Consider the following 13,863-nt stretch of genomic DNA (forward strand, 5'->3'; position numbering starts at 1 on the left):
TTGATTCCTCTAAAGGTAATTCAGATGGTTGGCTTCATCACTTCTTTTAGATATAACTGGCATTAGAAGTCAAAAATTTAATCTTAAACATATTAAGAAATGTTTTGCAGGTCATTTACACTTGTAGCAGTTATGAGAGAGAATACTGTGTTAAATGGTATTGATTGCCAATCAAATGTTGTAATCATGGATAAATTAAAAGAGGTATCTTTTAAATGTATGGGATTTAAACTGTTTACAGTTTTCTTGTGTATAAATGTGGGGCTGAAATTGAAGACACATATATATTTTGTGAGAAGGATCTGGATACATTAATTATCTTTATTAATTATCATCTGTTTTGCGAATGTCAAAACTCTATGGTACGTTGGATTGATGTACACAGTTTTCTGAATTCTTTTCTAAATCTTACATTTAACTTAAATGATCTTGACTTATTTCTATGTAATGAAAAGGAATGATGTTAATTGTAATGATACATACTTGAAAAATCTGCAAATAATTCTTAGATGATATCATATTCATAAAATGAAAACCATCCATCCATCCATCCATCCATTTTCCAACCCGCTAAATCCGAACACAGGGTCACGGGGGTCTGCTGGAGCCAATCCCAGCCAACACAGGGCACAAGGCAGGAACCAATCCCGGGCAGGGTGCCAACCCACCACAGGACACACACAAACACATCCACACACTAGGGCCAATTTAGAATCGCCAATCCACCTAACCTGCATGTCTTTGGACTGTGGGAGGAAACCCACGCAGACACGGGGAGAGCATGCAAACTCCACACAGGGAGGACCCGGGAAGAGAACCCAGGTCCCCAGGTCTCCCAACTGCGAGGCAGCAGCGCTACCCACTGCATCACTGTGCCGCTAAAATGAAAACCACACTCTACATTTTCAAAGCTTCACTTAATCATTACCTCAATGAAAAATCAAAGCTGTGTGAACTCTTTACATTATTAATATACTGAATTTTAAGTTGATTATTATTGTATATACAGTCCAAATTACATATAGAACTATATGTAAAAAACTGCTATTGCTGGTAAAAAATGAATAACAGGTATTTAAGCTTTGAATATCATTATTTTAGCTATTTTTTATTATTGTGGTCTGTCTATTATCTAAGATTTTTAGGGAAGGATAACAAGGCTGTTATACTCACTAATCATAGTGCATAGAGTGGTGTCATGTAGCATGTAGATTAGCACATGCAAGTTGCAATTTCATTGTTCTCTGTACTTGTGACAATAATGTTCCTATAAACCTATTTAAACCTACTATATATAGCTATGCAATATGCCCCACTCTCTCTCTCTCTGTCTATATATTTTACTCATATATTATATATATATTATATATATACAGTACTGTATATATATAAATACTTGTGTGTGTGTATTTGTTTGCTCATTTTATATGTGTATAAATTACATCCCAAACTAATGCAATGCAAGATATAAAGCATTTATGGATTGAATTTTTCATAATAATAATAATTCATTAAGATACTGAGAATGTTTGAACATTTTTTAGAATGCCAGGTGTACCAGATTATAATCCAGAGTCGCAGGCTTCCAGTGTTTATTCTGACAACAACAGGAGAGGGCTCCACCCAGAACATCAGTCCATTGATGGTCACACTTGTGTAAGCAGCTGCTCTGGTCTATTTAGAGACACCATACAACCTAACACTGTATGTGTTGTAGAGGTAGGATTAAACCTTGACTAAGCAGAGACTTAAACATAAATAAATAAATAAAACCACACTCACAGGGAAAATGTATGGATTTAGCACAGATAGAGAACAAGCCAGGATTGTAAAGGGGTTTTCTGAAACTGTGTGTCAACTGTAACATCATCTTCTGCAATCATAGGCAAAAATAAAAGGAAAGTCCAAATGCCTTGGTGTTGATAATATAGTTTTGCATGCTCCCTGTTTAGCATCACCTATTAAAAGGAAAACATTAGTATAAATAAAGCATTATATTTCTACTTTTGTTCTAACAGTGTGCCTACCTCAGTGTCTTTTCATTATTTTTTTATTTTGCTTTTGCATTTAGTGTTTTAACATTAATGTAAAATATAATATGAAGTGTTTTTGTAATTGTTTTCATTCTTTTGACATATTAAATGATGGTAGATAGGGTAGCACAATGGCTGGTGTTGCTGCCTCATAGCTCCAGAAGACTGGATTGGAATCGTGCCTGTGGAGTTTGCACGTTCGTCCTCTGTTTGTGTTTGGTTTTTCATTGGGTACTCAAGTTTTCTTTTCATAGCCCAAACATGTTCATGCCAGGTCAGCTGGCAACTTCTGATTTGTAGGTATGTATGTGTGAGGGTGCTTGATGGAATAAGGTCCCATCTTCGGTTGCTTCATTTTCTTGCACCAGATGCTGCTGGGATAGGCTCTGTACCCTCACACTCACAATAGGACAGAGGCATATCAGATGGGGAAAAAAGTAGGAAAAGTCACTTAAGACTTGCATTATACCTACATGTACATATACCTACATGTACATGTATGATATTGGATAGTGTTATGAGTTTTGTTTTACTGCTTCAGAGACATTAGTTTAATTTGCTGGGGCATTCATGCTTATGTCTTAAGCTTGCATGCTCTCCTTGTGTGTCCTCCAAAAACTTCAGCTTCCTCCCATATACTGTACTCCAAAACTATATAAATTAAGCGGAAGTGTTCCCATTAATGTACTGACATGCAAATCAGACTTCATTCCAGCTTTGCAAAAGATACTGCAGAGCCATGGCTACAATGGTCTGAAATACTCCAATGAGCACAGAAAGTGAACAGATAGACACCTGAGATTCAAAGGATGCCAATGATGAAGGCTCACTAAGAATATAACTTCATTCTAAAACCACAGAATTTAGGCACACAGATGGTAATGACAACAGTTGACTGTACTCTTGTGACTTGTGAAATGTTTCAAAGTTTCTTAACGGAGTGGAGGGTGGCAGGAATAATGTAAAATACTGTATTAAAGTATCAATCCCAAAAGCTAGGCACTGGTTATTTTAACTTTACATACCAGCTGCTGTTGGATTTGTTATGGCTCTGGCATAAAGAAATAACTGCAGATGGTATGTAAAGGGCCCAGGGATAGTAAATGTCCTCTTGCATATGTCATGAAATTATGGAATGAATGTGCATTTATAAGTCAAGAAATTAAAAAAACATCACTTAATGAGGATGGCACAGTGGTGAGTGATACTCTCTATTGCAATTGAATCCTGTTGTTGGTTATTATCTGTGTAGAATTTGCAAATATTCACATGTTTGTGTGCTGTTCTAAATTGGATGTGTTTCTGAGTGGGTCTTGCAATGGACTGGTGTCCTATCTCTGCCTTGCATGAGATGCTGAAGAAAAGTATATGGTAATACTCAGTAACTTATACTAAATGAATCTTCCCTTTCTTTTGTTTTAAAATATGAAACTTCATCTTTGAGTTCAGGTGGTACTTCAGGATTACATGAAATCAACAGCATTTGCTGGCATTTTGGGCTTTTAAAAATCAAATATTAGTTTGTGTGCCCTATTGAACTTGTGGATTAGTGGAATCACTCAGGATATCTTATTACAGTAAGACATGACCAGCCACTAGATAGATAGATAGATAGATAGATAGATAGATAGATAGATAGATAGATAGATAGATAGATAGATAGATAGATAGATAGATAGATAGATAGATAGATAGATAGATAGATACTTTATTAATCCCAATGGGAAATTCACATTCTTCAGCAGCAGCATACTGATACAATAAATAATATTAAATTAAAGAATGATAATAATACAGGTGTAAAAAACAGACAATAACTATGTATAATGTTAAATATTAACGTTTACCCCCCCTGGTGGAATTAAAGAGTCGCATAGTTTGGGGGAGGAACGATCTCCTCAATCTGTCTGTGGAGCAGGACAGTGACAGCAGTCTGTCGCTGAAGCTGCTCTTCTGTCTGGAGATGATACTATTAAGTGGATGCAGTGGATTCTCCATAATTGATAGGAGCCTTCTGAGCGCCCTTCGCTCTGCAACAGATGTTAAACTGTCCAGCTCCATGCCAACAATAGAGCCTGCCTTCCTCACCAGTTTGTCCAGGCGTGAGGCGTCTTTCCTCTTAATGCTGCCTCCCCAGCACACCACTGCGTAGAAGAGGGCGCTCGCCACAACTGTTTGATAGAACATCTGCAGCATCTTATTGCAGATGTTGAAGGAAGCCAGCCTTCTAAGGAAGTATAACCGGCTTTGTCCTTTCTTGCACAGCGCATCAGTATTGGCAGTCCAGTCTAATTTATCATCCAGCTGCACTCCCAGATATTTATAGGTCTGCACCATCTGCACACAGTCACCTTTGATGATCACTGGGTCTATGAGGGGTCTGGGCCTCCTAAAATCCACCACCAGCTCCTTGGTTTTGCTGGTGTTCAGGTGTAGGTGGTTTGAGTCGGACCATTTAACAAAGTCATTGATTAGGTCCCTATACTCCTCCTCCAGCCCATTCCTGATACAGCCCACGATAGCAGTGTCATCAGCGAACTTTTGCACATGGCAGGACTCCGAGTTGTATTGGAAGTCCGATGTATATAGCCTGAACAGGACCGGAGAAAGTACAGTCCCTTGTGGCGCTCCTGTGCTGCTGACCACAATGTCAGACGTGCAGTTCCCAAGACGCACATACTGAGGTCTGTCTTTAAGATAGTCCACGATCCATGCCACTAGGTATGAATCTAATCCCATCTCTGTCAGCTTGTCCCTAAGGAGCAGAGGTTGGATTGTGTTGAAGGCGCTAGAGAAGTTAACTTTAACTTAAGTTAACTATAAATGTTAAAGATATTTCAACCTGCTGCCTGTGAATAAATGGATTATACATTAGCATCCATGAAGTTAAGATGAGAGGTACTGTATTAGTCCTCATGAGGAAGGATATATGTAAACATCTGTCCATCAATTTTCTATTCTGTTTGTCCAGTTTAGGGGAGCTAGTACCTGTCCCTGCTAGTTGAGAAATAACACTGAATGGGGGCACTAATCCATGACAAGACACACTCACAAAAACACCTACTTGCCTAGTTTAAAGTTCAACCCATTCGGTCTGTCCTTGCAGTTCTTAACCCATAGTCTTGGAATACCTCTGCTAGATCTTCTCTGAGCTTTTGGCTTTTTTGAACTATGAAGGCCAAAATTGCACACACACAATATTGTAGATAAGGTTCTCAAACATGCTGTGTATCTTAAGAATACTTTCCCTTTATATGTATTCAACATAGTTTTGTGAAACCAAGTATTTTATTAACCTTCTTGTTTGTTACACAATATTAAATAACAACCATCACTACGCCTCTCAAATTTTATTTGTAAAGTGTTTTTATATGGTTCCGACTATGTGATTGTATTCTGTATATTATGCGTTTGTTGAACCAGTCCGAGTCAGGTTGATTGATGAATTAAAATTGTCTTTGTTGACAGTTCTCCACGTGCGCCCAGTCTTGTCACAACCCAAGAGTCTACGTGATTGGTTAGTCAAGAGTTGAAGTATGCGGAAGTTGGATTAGCGACGGGTTTAATGCTTTAGAACTAGTTTGGTATCTTGCGGAGAAACGAAACTGATTGTATTTGGTTTAGTCAGGTACGCTTCTCGGCATGAGGTAAAGCAAAGCGCAAAACTAGCATGTTTCGGGATTGCTGTTCTTCATGGTGCTTGGTGGTTTGGTCTGTTTCCACTGTTTTTTTTTTATTTGTTTTTCTAAAATTAATGCACTTTAGATGGTTTGGGCATATTTAAAAAAAAAAAGTTTTAGGAGGGTTTTCATTCAATCGGGATACATAGCGGATGCTTATCGATTACTTAAAATGATCTCACTTTCAGCTGCTTCTTACTTTTTCACTTTCACCTTTAAATCTGTATTGCGTGCGGGTGTTCTGTCATTGATGCTCCAAGTATTATTTATGTTTCTCAAATGTTTTTTGTTTTAATGTTAACATAAATAGTTGGTATTTAAGCAGCTAGACATTCTTTGAAAGTTAGTGTTTTGTAAGTCTGGCGTGAAATAATTACCTACACTTCTGTTTCATATTTATGATAAATTGAAATATTTCCGTTGCAAAGGCTGCAGCGATAGGTGGAGCTTTTCTTACTGTTAACGTCATTTCGAGGAAACGCATTCAATGCACAGAGGCAGATCGCAGAAATGTCACGTAGCCTATCAAGGCATGTTTTTTAATGCTTTCGAAAACGTAATTTACGTCTCTCACTTCTAAAGTAAAATTTTTCGGGTAGACAAAAAATGTCGGTTTAATATTTTGTTAAAATCTAGACTGATCTTTAAAGCAATTTTTTTTTGCTTTAAAGTTTTTAGTGACTTCTAATGAAAACTTAAAGTAGACGTGAACATATCAAGTAAAACAAATATGAATATTAAATTACAATAGTGCCAGTTTTAAGCCACTTATCCATTATATTGTAGGGGTGACTAATTTCGTAATTCATACCCCTTAATCCTTTTCACAGATAGGGGGTCTAGACTCTGGCCCAGGAGCGTCAAGTGCACAAGGTAGGATCCAGCCCTGGACAGGGCGGCAGTGATTTGCAAGGCCCCCACACAACCCCTACATATTCTTAATTTTCCCTGTATTTTTTGTTTCAACGTTTTGACTTCTGTTTTAAATTAATAAAAAATGTGTCTCTGCACTTTTAGGTATGTTGTTTGAATTGATTTTTAAAAATAGTTTTCTTTATTTCAGTAATAATATACAGCCATTTACTTTGAAATGAATACGAAGTAGAAGAAACAAGGAAAGCAAAATAATGTAATCGATTTGTGACTCAAAATTAATTGTTTTTAAAGTTGTATTTATTCATTTATTTATTTTAATCACTCGCCATTAAAAGTAGTTTGTAACTGGATATCCATTTAATTATGTATACACTGTAGAGCCATAGAAGGTCAAGACTGGAATGCTAGGTGACAGGAGGTGCTAAAGAGAAGGTTTGATATATGTTTTCTGGGTACTAGAAATACAATACTTTATGTATTTTTATTATTAAGTTTTGCTTAATTTGACATTATGCTTCAGATGTCATTTCAACACCATTTCATGATTGTTTCTTAAGCAGCAAACCCGTTCCTTCTATGTACAATAAATCAAAGTTAGGTTTTGGGTCAAATATTCGCTGTCCATTAAGTTCATATTCTGATTCTACAATGTTCAACACGTTGAGAAAAGTTGATTTTAGCATTGTGTTTATATGTGTGTCTCTGAAAAATGTAAACTGATTTTCACATCATAAAACTACAATTTTGTTAGAAAATGTTGGTTTTTTTGTATTGTGTAGAATTCCTGGATGACTAAGTCCTAGCAAAGATACAAAAATATGGAACCAGCAGTTTCTGAGATCTGCCCTGAATGCTGAGACCTATGTAGACTTCCGAAAAAATTGACTTATCTTTTTCAAACACATTGCATTGTGTTTGTCTTATTATTGGCTTCAGGCCTATTGTTTATGGCCAAGTACTAATCCCCATATTGCAAAACAGACTGATACACATCATCATCCCTACTTGTAGAAGACAAACTACACCCATGAATGCCACTGATAGTGAAGCACATTACACACACTAATGACATGCATTTCATCTACAGGACACACAATCCTGGCGCTACAAACACTGACAGCTTCTTGTACAAACTTTCCCTCAGATCCCAAACAAAGTCAAACACATTGTTTGCCCAAGAAAAAAACAATAGGATCCATGATCTCAGCTTAGCATTGTTCCAACAGAAGGAGCTATTTTACTGATGATGAACAACAAATGGTGAGACAACAGAACACTGCCGCACATACCAAAGCAAGAGATCAACTTCATCTTCCACATAAAGTGCAAGAGTAAATGATTTAGAACAAGTATACAGTATCAACAGTTCCTTATCCTTTATATCCGTAGGTACCTGAATTGAAAATCCCCCAGGACACAGTGCATATGTGCTCACATGAATTAAGCACACACACAAAAAAACTGCACACAAATGCCTGAGAAGTTCATACTTGTTCATATGAAACACTTAAGCCAGTGATTTAGAGCCTTTTCTTTGCCCTGCACCCCTAGAAAATGTTTGATTCATGTTTGCACATCCTACAAAAGTAATCACATTTAAAGATGAAGAAGTCAAATTTCTAATTTTCAAACCACATATACACATATATTACTGCAGGTGAACAAACTGAACTCAAAAAATAAGTTTTTAACTCAGTGCATAACATTTAAATATAAATCAAGCAATTTACCTGCAAAAATCTCAATGATCTTGTAAATGTGTCCCCCATGAATCTTAGACATCGACTGATGATCCGGGGTTGGGGTATCCCGGGAAGCATCAAGTAACATGAGGAAATGACGCATGGTCAATGATTGAAGGATCTGAGGGATTGGATGACCCCCTGTGAAGCAACAGATACTGGTGCGCCACTAAACCTAGTCGATGAGCTGTGTTGCCCGATAACACTTGCAGTGCAGTTCAAAAATAGATGCATTGCACAATTAAAATTGCTGTGTTACTGCCAGGATCGCCAACAGGAGAGATGGGCTAAGTGTAAGCAGCAGGTGTTGCTACAGGCAGAAGACAGACAGTTTCAAGAAATAAAAAAATGTAATCCCATACTGATTTTACCTAAGTCCAACAACATTATAATGATCCAGCTGCAAATGCTATTGCAGCTATGTTTTGTACAAACAACAGGGAAACACCAGCACAAATTTAGTTATTTATTCCAAAGAAGACAAACACTGACTCTGCCCATTTTAAACACACATGTCAATCCGATTGTTTTCCATTCACTTTGATTTGAGGACTGGAGGACCACGTGTTCTACTACTGCTTAATAAATAATTTATAAGTTAATGTACTTGATGGGTGGCACGGTGGCGCAGTGGTAGCGCTGCCTCGCAATAAGGAGACCTGGGTTCGCTTCCCGGGTCCTCCCTGCGTGGAGTTTGCATGTTTTCCCTGTGTCTGCATGGGTTTCCTCCGGTTTCCTCCCACAGTCCAAAGACATGCAGGTTAGGTCGATTGGCGATTTTAAATTGGCCCTAGTGTGTGGGTGTTTGTGTGTGTGTCCTGCGGTGGGTTGGTGCCCTGCCCGGGATTGGTTCCCTGCCTTGCGCCCTGTGTTGGCTGGGATTGGCTCCAGCAGACCCCCGTGACCCTGTGTTCAGATTCAGCGGGTTGGAAAATGGATGGATGGATGGATGTACTTGATTGTATATTATTGTGCAGTACAATCAGTTGTATTGTATTGTATTGTAAAATCTTTTGTTGAGTGAAATTTACTTAGAAGTCATGTACAAACTATTCCATACAGATTTTATATGATAACAATGCTGTTGCCAGTCACTTGTCTGTGTTATCTGAGATCATGTGGATATGGTCTGTGAAGCCTCTCAATCTCCATTATAAAAGAGGGTGTTGTACAGTATTCGGCATCTACACTTTTGGATAGCAGATAAAATTGCAAATCTTTGTGCGAGAACCTAGTGTTTAATGAGGAATCTTTTCTAACCTAGATTTTATTCCTGCATTGTTATTTTTGATTATGAAGTTTGGTTAGCATTTTTGTTTTGATACTTTGGTTTGATACTTTTTTGTCTTCCTGAGGATGCATTGCATGAAGCACATTTAGTGAATAAGTCTCTCTTAAACTGACAAGTCAAGCTGATTCCATCTAGTTTCAGTTCCACCAAAGGAGGAAACTGTCACCTCTTACCATACTCTGTACCAGGCTAAAGATTCTCCAGAACATATTAATAATATGGCTAAATTTATTTGATAATTAATTGTAACTTTGAAAATATATTTTAATTTGATTGACAGAACTAATAAAAATATTTTAAAAATTCACTTTATTACTGTACTTTTTGTTCAGAAAGTGGTTAGTGATCTAGCGTCCTTGGTTTGAAACCTACAGTACTTTTTGATGTTGTCTCAGTTTACATATTCCTTTTATGCCTGTTTTGGTGTTTTTTGTAGTTACTTTGGCATTCCTCCCACATTCAGATCAGGTTGATTGGCAACATTAAATTGGCCCAGTATCAGTGTATACCGTGAGGCAGACTAGTACCTCATTCAGTAATTGGGTCCTGTACTGTTGGGCTAGGCCCTGGCCCTGGCAGCCCTGAATTGTAATAAGCAGATCTGAGAGTGTTATATAATCCATGTTACTGTAGTTTTCTAATAAGTAATTAATCCTTTGTATTTGTATTTATAATAGAATGTAAGGTACATAACCAAGTATATACTGAACCTGTATAAAACTCACATCTATGAACAAATTGAGAAATCCATTATTGTTTTTTAAACATAGACAAATGTAAAGTGAAGATACCATTAACTAAACAAAATATCTGTAAACAAAAGACGGGAAATTAAACATAATATTTCATTGCATTTCCGGACAAAATTAACTTGGGGAGAGGAGAGGTGACATTTGTTCATCAGATTTTAACATAGGAATTAAAGGTAATTGAGTTTATAAATGCATCCCATCTTCCTGATTTAAAGACATGCACCTATAAAGCTGTATTTCATTTATCAAAATACATGACTAGCTGTGTTGCTCGGCTTTGCTTGGGAAATTTCATAAGACAATGAGCTTCAGTTATGGTGTCATCAGTTAATTGTATGTATCAGAAGTGCTATTTAACTACCAGTAAGTGCTTTTCTGTATACATGTGTGTTGCAGTGGTTAAGGCTTGTTACCTAAGACTTCAGACTTGGAGGTTTTGGGTTCAAATCTTGATACTGACACTGTGTGGCAATGAGAAAGTCATTCTGCCTGCCTGTACTTGCCAGGGATATACTTAACACCATGCAACATGTGAGCTTGAGGATGCTGTTGCTACGCAAGCAGTGTACTGACTATACTTGCATGTGTACTTTAAGTAAATCTGGAGGATTCCACCAGGTAGCAGTGTGAGAAATCATCATGGTAAGAAAACAACGCCTGGTTTAGCTGTGTTGTGAGTTGAGGGAAGAAAGATGTTAAATGATAAAAATTCTTTGAATTCTGATGATGTTGCAGACAACAGCAGTGACACAGAAGATGGTATGTGAGACCTTTAAATGTATTGTGTTATTATGTTGGGGAATATGCAATGCTTGTATTGCCTATGTGAGAAATGGATGAAGAAAAGCGCCATGAAGACATTCGCATGTCAGCATTTAAGTCTGATGATTTGCTTCACCGCATCAAATCATTCATGAAACATTGAAGCACACAGATTGATCCTATTGGAGCTGCAAGCCTGCCGTCACATGTTTATAGTAAAGAAAGATGCACACACAGCACCAATATTTTTGCTGGTACTGCAACTCGCACACACGTGGAATTAATTTCTGACAACTTGCTCAGAGGACACGTCAAAAGAACACTGGGATTACGTGGCAGCTATGATGCATGCGCATAATTGTTCTGAACAAGAAGTATAAACCAGCCATAACTTGATAAAAAAAAAATGGAAAAGTAAACCGTTATATCTCAAATAATGTAAGTTGCCTTGTATAAAGGTGTCAATATCATAATAATATTATTAGGTCACTGGAGCTTAAAATTGATCATGCTTTACTCACAAGTGGCTGTGAGTAAAACATTCCTGCATTAAGTCAATTTTTGCTTTTCCTAGTGACTTTTGTTGGTTGTCATTACAAAACACAATTTTGTAGGAAACTATTATTTTAAAGTGAAATGGATATTCAGTAGAAATAATGTGTAAATCTGAGTATATATTATTAACATTATTAAACATCTATAGTTTTCATTTGTTTATATCATTCGCTTAAGTATTTCTTTTTGTGGTTTTTGTCACTTGTATTTGACCCTCTTTGAAGTCTGCAGATACAAATGTGTGTATGAACTATTTCGAAGAGTGGTGAGGTATGGGGGTGCTGGCCACATTCCTGTTCAAAGTAAGCAGATGTGCATGTAAATGTAAACAATTTCAGAGGTCAGGTTGAGGGTCCTATTTCAAAGTCCATACATGATGTCAAATGCGTGTGCATAGACAGCAGCTTAAGGGTTCTAGTGATGGAAATTACCCACCAAACCAGGGTTTGGAGCTGTTCTCTAATGCCTTCAATCTTTCTCCCTTCACAGAACGGAAGATTGACGGCCATTCCACTGATGGCGCCACTTCTGTTGTCTGCCTTCTCGGACCCTGCCCTTTTCTTCGGGATAATATAAAACTACAGGCACCGCCATCTTCAATCAGTCAGTGGACTTGTGTCTGAAAAGACATTAGTCTGATTTCTCTCAAAATAACTGTTTGTTGTTTTTCTGTTAATACACATCTCTTTATTATGTCTCAAGGGAGATCTGTTAAGTTTAACCTGACACCATTGATCTCGACTTGTCTTTGGATCTGAGGATGCCACTTCTGACTTTCCCTCCCTTTTTACTTCTAACGAAGTAACACCTACACACACAGCCACAGCACCTGGCAAGGTTTATAGCGCACATGTTAACTGTGTTTTTTCCTGAGTTTTGTTAAAGAACTTTCTCCTTACGTTTTGCACCTGACTTTCTAGGACACCACTTCTACTTCATTTGTCCATCCACCCTGTAAATCAGTGGTGTTCTTTTTGTGACCTGTTAATAGCTTTTGCTGCGGCCCTTGATTGCATTAAGCCCCCTCTCAATGCAGCACAGAGTATGTTAGCATAGTTACAGTATTAATATTAATATCAATAAAATAAAAATTTATTGACAAATGTAAAACCACAGGTCGGCTACTTTTCTTTTTCCTACAATGTCATCAAATTTCACTTAAAACAGTCAGTGCATTTTTGGGAATTTGGGGTATTTAGTTTTTGTATTGTACAGATTTTTTACCTATTAATATTTATATATTGAAATGTCCATTCTTAACACATTCCTGCTGCCCTAGACGTAACATCCTGACAACTTTCAAGCTTTTAACTAAACAGGAAAAATATTGTGTTGATATATACTGTATACACTGCTCAAAAACATTAAGGGAACACTTAAATCACAAATTGGATCTCGATCAACGAAATATTCACGTGGAAAATCTAAATGATGTAACAATGGTCAATGGAAACCAAAATCACCCACTCTCTGAGGGCTGGATTGAACATCACACCGAAAATCAAAGTCAAAAATTGAAATAAGTGGCTGATCCAATTTGCATGAATTTCACCATGGTAACTCATAATGTGACTCAGTAGTGTGTAAGACTCCCAGTTGCTTATATTTACTCCCAGCAACATCTGGGTAAGCTCCTGATAAAACGGTGGATGGTGTCCTGGGGGATCTCCTCCCAGATCCGGATCAGTGCATCAGTGAGCTCCGGGACAGTCTGTGGTTATAACTGATGCACCAATATATAACTTCCCAGAGGTTCTCAATTGGATTCAGGTCTGGGAAATGTGTGGGCCAGTCAATGGCATCAATGCCTTTGTCATCCAGGAACTGCCTATACATTCTGGCCACATGCGGCCAGGCATTGGCCTGCACTGGTAGGAACCCAAGGCCCACTACACCAGCGTAAGGTCTGACAATGTCTCTGAAAATTTCATCCCAGTACCTAACATCGGGTAACGTTGCCTACCACTTGAAAGTCTGTCTGACTGTCCAAGGATATGCCTACCCAGATCATCATTGATCCGCCACAAAACTGGTCATGCTGGGTGATGTTGCAGGGGTCATGCTGGGTGATTTTGCAGGCTGCATAACTTTCACCATGGCATCTCCAGACTCTTTCACATCTGTCACATGTGCACAGTGTGAACCTTTTTTTATCTGTGAAGCGAGTGGGGT

Source organism: Erpetoichthys calabaricus, chromosome 1 (assembly GCF_900747795.2).
Source record: "Erpetoichthys calabaricus chromosome 1, fErpCal1.3, whole genome shotgun sequence".
Taxonomy (NCBI): Eukaryota; Metazoa; Chordata; class Cladistia; order Polypteriformes; family Polypteridae; genus Erpetoichthys; species Erpetoichthys calabaricus.